This window comes from Dendrobates tinctorius, unplaced genomic scaffold (assembly GCF_039654945.1).
Source record: "Dendrobates tinctorius isolate UK_male_01 unplaced genomic scaffold, ASM3965494v1 ptg000063l, whole genome shotgun sequence".
Lineage (NCBI taxonomy): Eukaryota > Metazoa > Chordata > Amphibia > Anura > Dendrobatidae > Dendrobates > Dendrobates tinctorius.
The window spans coordinates 20,285,642-20,292,229 of NW_027361731.1; positions in this window are offsets into that span (position 1 = coordinate 20,285,642).

The following is a 6,588-nucleotide window of genomic DNA, read 5'->3' on the forward strand; positions in this document are numbered from 1 at the left end:
TGACCCCAGCAAAAGCGATCCCGGAGTGTTTTATCACAAACCCCTTAATGACCGCCAATACGTCTTTTTACTGACCTGAGATATAATAGAATAGCATCCCCATACAGGAGACAATCCAGCAGCTGTCAACTGTACATTATAGCTGACAACTTGCTGTATCACAAACGATCAGTGTTGACACAGTCCATATCTGTTTAACCCCTTGGTTGTTGCTGTCAAAAGTGACTACATCAAATAAATGGTTAATAGATTGTGGGGGCTTCCGCTTTAACCTAATTGACACACCGAGATCATGATTGTGTGGTCCTGATGTTTGCCATAGCAATTCATGGCCAAATAGCGGCCTTAGAGTCTCCCGGCTATAGCGAGCGGTTCAGAAGTGAGCGACATTTAGATGGTAAACACTTTTTCATTGCTGCTATACCACTTTGCATTAATTACTGAAAATCACCTGAAGGGTTAATAAACTATCTGACAGAAGTTTTCAATGTGGCAGGAGGTGCTGTTTTTAAAATGGTATCATGTTTGGGGTTTTCAATATATAGCACCCCCAAAGTTACTCCAAACCTGAATAGGTCCCTTAAAATAAATTGTGTAAATTTCCTTGAAAAAATGAAAAAGTACTGCTACATTTTTAAACCTCGTAAAAGGCTAACAAAATAAATTAGCTTTTTAAAAATGGTTCTGATGTAAGGCAGACATGTGGGAAATGTTTATTAATGTTTTTATGTGATATGACTATCTGGATTAACCCCTTAAGCCCCAAGGGTGGTTTGCACGTTAATGACCAGGCCAATTTTTACAATTCTGACCACTGTCCCTTTATGAGGTAATAACTCTGAAACGCTTCCATGGATCCCGGTGATTCTGACATTGTTTTCTCGTGACATATTGTACTTCATATTAGTGGTAAAATTTCATTCAAATAACTTGCGTTTATTTGTGAAAAAAACGGAAATTTGGCGAAAATTTTGAAAATTTCGCAATTTTCCAACTTTGAATTTTTATGCCCTTAAATCACAGAGATATAGCACACAAAAAACTTGATAAGTAACATTTCACACATGTTTACTTTACATCAGCACAATTTTGAAACCAAAATTTTTTTTTTTGTTAGGAAGTTATAAGGGTTAAAAGTTGACCAGCGATTTCTCATTTTTGCAACACCATTTTATTTTTACGGACCACATCACATTTGAAGCCACTTTGAGGGGTCTATATGATAGAAAATACCCAAAAGTGACGCCATTCTAAAAACTGCACCCCTTAAGGTGCTCAAAACCACATTCAAGAAGTTTATTAACCCTTTAGGTGCATCACAGGAATTTTTTGAATATTTAAAAAGAAACATTTAACTTTTTTTCACTAAAAAAATACTTCAGGTTCAATTTTTTTTAATTTACCAAGGGTAACAGGAGAAATTGGACTGCAAAAGTTATTGTGCAATTTGTCCTGAGTACGCCAATACCTGATATGTGGGGGGGAACTACTGTTTTGGCGCATGGCAGACCTCAGCAGGGAAAGAGCGCCATTTGACTTTTTCAATGCAAAATTGGCTGGAATTCAGATCGGACGCCATGTCGTGTTTGGAGAGCCCCTGATGTACCTAAACAGTGGAAACCCCCCCCAAGTGACCCCATTTTGGAAACTAGACCCCCCAAGGAACTTATCTAGATATGTGGTGAGAACTTTGAACCCACAAGGGCTTCACAGAAGTTTATAACGTACAGCGGTACAATTAAAAAATCATATTTTTTCCACAAAAATGATCTTTTCACCCTCAATTCTTATTTTTCCAAGGGTAACAGGACCCTAAAAGATATTGTGCAATTTGTCCTGAGTGCGCTGATACCCCACATGTGGGGGTAAACCACTATTTGGGCGCATGGCAGAGCTCGGAAGGGAAGCAGCGCCATTTGACGTTTTTGGCTGGAATTGAGATCGGACACCATGTCGCGTTTGGAAAGCCCCTGATGTACCAAAACAGTAGAAACCCCCCATAAATAACACCATTTTGGAAACTAGACCCCCCCAAGGAACGTATCTAGATGTGTGGTGAGCACTTTGAACCCCCCAGTGCTTCACAGAAGTTTATAACGCCCATGCGTGAAAATACAAAAATCGTATTTTTTCCACAAACATGATCTTTTAGTCACCAATTTTTTTCATTTTCCCAAGGGTACAAGGAGAAATTGGACCCCAAAAGTTGTCCAATTTGTCCTGAGTACGCTGACACCCCATATGTGGGAGAAAACTACTGTATGGGCAAACGTCGGGGCTCGGAAGGGAAGTATTGATGTTTTGGAATGCAGACTTTGATGGAATGGTCTGCGGGTGTCATGTTGCCTTTGGAGAGCCCCTAATGTACCTAAACAGTGGAAACCCCCCACAAATGACCCCATTTTGGAAACTAGACCCCCTAAGGAACTTATCTAGATATGTGGTGAGAACTTTGAACCCCCAAGGGCTTCACAGAAGTATATAATGCCCAGGCATGAAAATAAAAAAAATCGTATTTTTTCCACAAACATGATCAATTAGTCTCCAATTTTTTTTTATTTTCCCAAGGGTAACAGGAGAAATTGGACCCCAAAAGTTGTTGTCCAATTTGTCCTGAGTACGCGGATACCTCATATGTGGGAGAAAACTACTGTATGGGCACACGTCGGGGCTCGGAAGGGAAGTAGTGATGTTTTGGAATGCAGACTTTGATGGATTGGTCTGCGTTGTCATGTGCGTTTGGAGAGCCCCTGATGTACCTAAACTATTGAAACTCCCCACAAGTGACCCCATTTTGGACACTAGACCCCCCACGGAACTTATCTAGATGTGTGGTGAGCACTTTGAACCCCCAAGTGCTTCACAGAAGTTTATAACGCCTGGCCGTGAAAATAAAAAAATCATTTTTTTCCACAAAAATGATATTTTTGCCCCCAATTTTTTATTTTCCTAAGGGTAACAGGAGAAATTGGACCCCAAAAATTGTTTTGCAATTTGTCCTGAGTATGCTGATACCCTATATGTGGGGGTAAAACACTGTTTGGGCGCATGGCAGAGCTTGGAAGGGAAGGAGCACCATTTGACTTTTTCAACGCAGAATTGGCTGGAATTGAGATCAGACACCATGTTGCATTTGGAGAGCACCTGATGTGCCCAAACAGTGGAAACCCCCCAATTATAACTCCAACCCTAACCCCAACACACCCCTAACCCTAATGGGAAAATGGAAATAAATACTTTTTTTTAATTTTATTATTTTTCCCTAACTAAGGGGGTGATAACGGGGGGATTGATTTACTATTTATGGCGGTTTTTATGTTTGGCGGCTGTCGCACGCTAAAAGACGCTTTTTATTGTAAAAATAGTTTTTGCAACACCACATATTGAGAGCTATAATTTTTCCGTATTTTGACCCACCGAGTCATGTGAGGTCTTATTCTTTGCGGGACGAGTTGACGTTTTTATCGGTACCATTTTTGGGCACGTGACTTTTTTGATCGCTTTTTATTCCGATTTTTGGGACGCAGAATGAACAAAAACCAGCGTTTCATGAATTTATTTTGGGGGGGTGCGTTTACACCTTTCCGCGTGCGGTAAAATTGATAAAGCGCTTTTATTCTTCGCGTCGGTATGGTTACAGCGATACCTCATTTAGGTCGGTTTTTTATGTTTTGTCGGTTTTTTGCAATGAAAACAATTTTATATAAAAAATAATTATTTTTACATCGCTTTATTCTGCGAGCTATAACTTTTTTATTTTTTCTCTGATGATGCTGTATGGTGGCTCGTTTTTTGCGGGACAAGATGACGTTTTCAGCGGTACCATGGATATTTATATGCGTCTTTTTGATCGCGCGTTATTGCACTTTTTGTTCGGTGGTATGATAATAAATCATTTTTTGCTTCGTTTATTATTTTTATTTTTTAAGGGGTTCGCTAAAGGGGTTAACTAATGGGACAGTTTTATAGGGCGGGTATTGTGGGGTTTTTTTTTTTTTTTTCAAAAAATGAATTTATTGGGGAATATTATTATTTTTTTTTTTTTTTTTTTACTAATTTATTTAGCGATTTTCTTTTTTAAATTATTTTTACACTTTTTTTTATTTTTTTTTTTTTACTTTATTACATCACTGATCTATTAGATCAGCAATCTGTCACAGGCAGTTCTGCAGACTTCCTCATGCCTGCGCTTTGCAGGCAGTGAGGAAGTCAGCTCCCTACAGGCCCCCGAAGGCCCCCGTCGCCATCTTGGATCCAGGGGCCTGTAGGGAAAGAGTCCCCCGCAGCAGCGCTGCACATTGCGCTGCCGTGGGGGGCTCTGGGAAGCACGGAGGGAGCCCCCTCCCTGCCGAAGCTTCCCTTTAACTCCCGGTACACCGCGATCGTGTTTGATCGCGGTGTACAAGGGGTTAACGTGTCAGGGGCGGTCCGTGACCGCCCCTGACACATTGTGCCGGGTGTCAGCTGTGATAATCAGCTGACACCCGGCCGCGATCAGCGGCGCTTACCACGTGGGCGCCGCTGATCGCATTAGACGTACTATCCCGTCCCTGGGAATTAAGTCCCAGGGCACATGGATGGGATAGTACGTCTAATGGCAGAAAGGGGTTAAAGGGATAATCATTCAAAGTTTGAAAATTGCAATTTTTTTTAGCTTTTTGTCAAGTTTCTGATATTTTTTTATAAATGAACACAAAACATATCAACCTAAATTTACCATTATCATAAATTATAATGTGCCACGAACAAACAATCTCAAAATCAATGGGATTTGTTGAAACGTTCCAGAGTTATCACCATATAAAGTGACATTGCTTAGAATTTATAAAATTGGCCCCGTCACTAAAGGGGTTAAAATAAAAAGTACACATCTTTGGTGTCACCCCTTCTAGAATGACCCGACCTATAAAACCGTCCCACTGTCCCCTTCAATGAACTCCATAAAAACAAACAAAAAGGCAAAAAGCTATGCTTTTATCATGATATTGCTGAACAAAAATGGAAAAATGTGATAAAAACTGCAATCTACAGAAACATTGTACAGCTGACAACGTAGTCTCTAAGTTTACTTTGTATAGCTCCCACTGTTGTGAGCTCATCTGTTCATTCATCTTTTGTGTCCGAGGATCTCCCTCTTCTGGTGAAGGAAGGTAGTGAGGCTGATTTGGATGAAAGAAACCAAACACCTGATCAGGTGGATTGTGACTGGGTAATGGGAACTTCAGACTGGATATAAGGCAGCCGACGCCCTTCTGAGTGACTGGTGATTTCTCTGCTGGATTCTTGGAGACCAGTCTGATTCCTGCTTCCCAAACATAAGTTTTTGCTCTGCTATTGAACGTATTAGTTTTGGTTTTGTTTACCTTGTTTTTTGAGTTCAGCCATCCCTGGCCGGGGGTGTGCTGGATTCTTTTTCCTTGATCAGTGTTCTTTTTTGCTCTGCTTTCAGAATATTCTGAGTGCTGATATAGGGTTTGAAGTCTAGTGACTTCAGGGTCCTTTTTGCTTATCAGTTGTGTTGGTAATATTTTTAGCAGGGTTTTCTCGTATTGCAGACAGCAGCTTTTCTGTCCTGTCCTTTTTAGTTAGCTTGGGCCCCATCGTTAGCTCAACCTATCTTTCTATCTGTGTTAGTGTTTTCATCTTGTTTCACCGTCATTATATGTTGGGGGCTGCCTATTGCTTTGGGGTCTGCTCTGGGGCAGTCAGTTTTTCCCTTTTCTCTCTTTAGGCTTATTTAGATCTCCGGCTGTGACGAGGTGTCTAGGATCACTGTAGGAACACTCCACGGCTACTGCCAGTTGTGTGATAGGATTAGGGGTCTGCAATCCGCTAGTTTCCAACCTCTCTGATTTTCTGGGCTGAGCTTGTGTTTTGTTTTTTCCTCCTCGGTGACTCAATCATGACATCCGACCTCCTGTTGCAAGGAGTTAATCATAGATAACATCTTGTCTGCCCGTGACTCTGACATTGCCCCAGCAGAATCCTCTTTTGGCTGGAGTATCCTGTAATACTATTGTAGGAACTCTAGGATTCTGATAGCGTGAGGTGATGAACAGACAGAGACAGGTTACTTGTACAAACAGTGTATTTTTACACAGTGATAGTGTGGGAGGAACGGCCCCCGTGGAGTGTACGGGCCGGAACCAAGGAAGCTGTCATCTAGGCTCCGGGGGAAACTGTCCCCGGGGGACAGAGTTCGGGGACGGACCGTTGTGATAGACGGACTGGGGGAGGGACCAGTATAAAGGAGGCGGGGAATTCCCGGGACAGTGAGTCAGCAGACCGGGACAGAAGCAGCAGGAGACCGTGGGAGCGACTGAGAGCCAGAGCGACTTACCAGTGCCAGGGGAGATGCTCACGGAGGACATCAGAGGGGCGGCGCCGGGACGACCGTCCAAGACCCGCTGCCGCCTTACCTCAGCCCGCGGCTGCGGCCTGCCCGTGGTTGCTCGCTGCCGCCTCGCCCCAGCTCGTGGCTGTGGCCTGTCTCCCACCACCTGCAGCCACCCTGCTCTCACCCGTGGCCGCGGCAAGTCCAGTGCTGTCGGCCGCCACCACTGTCCCGCTTCGGTCTGTGGCATGGGC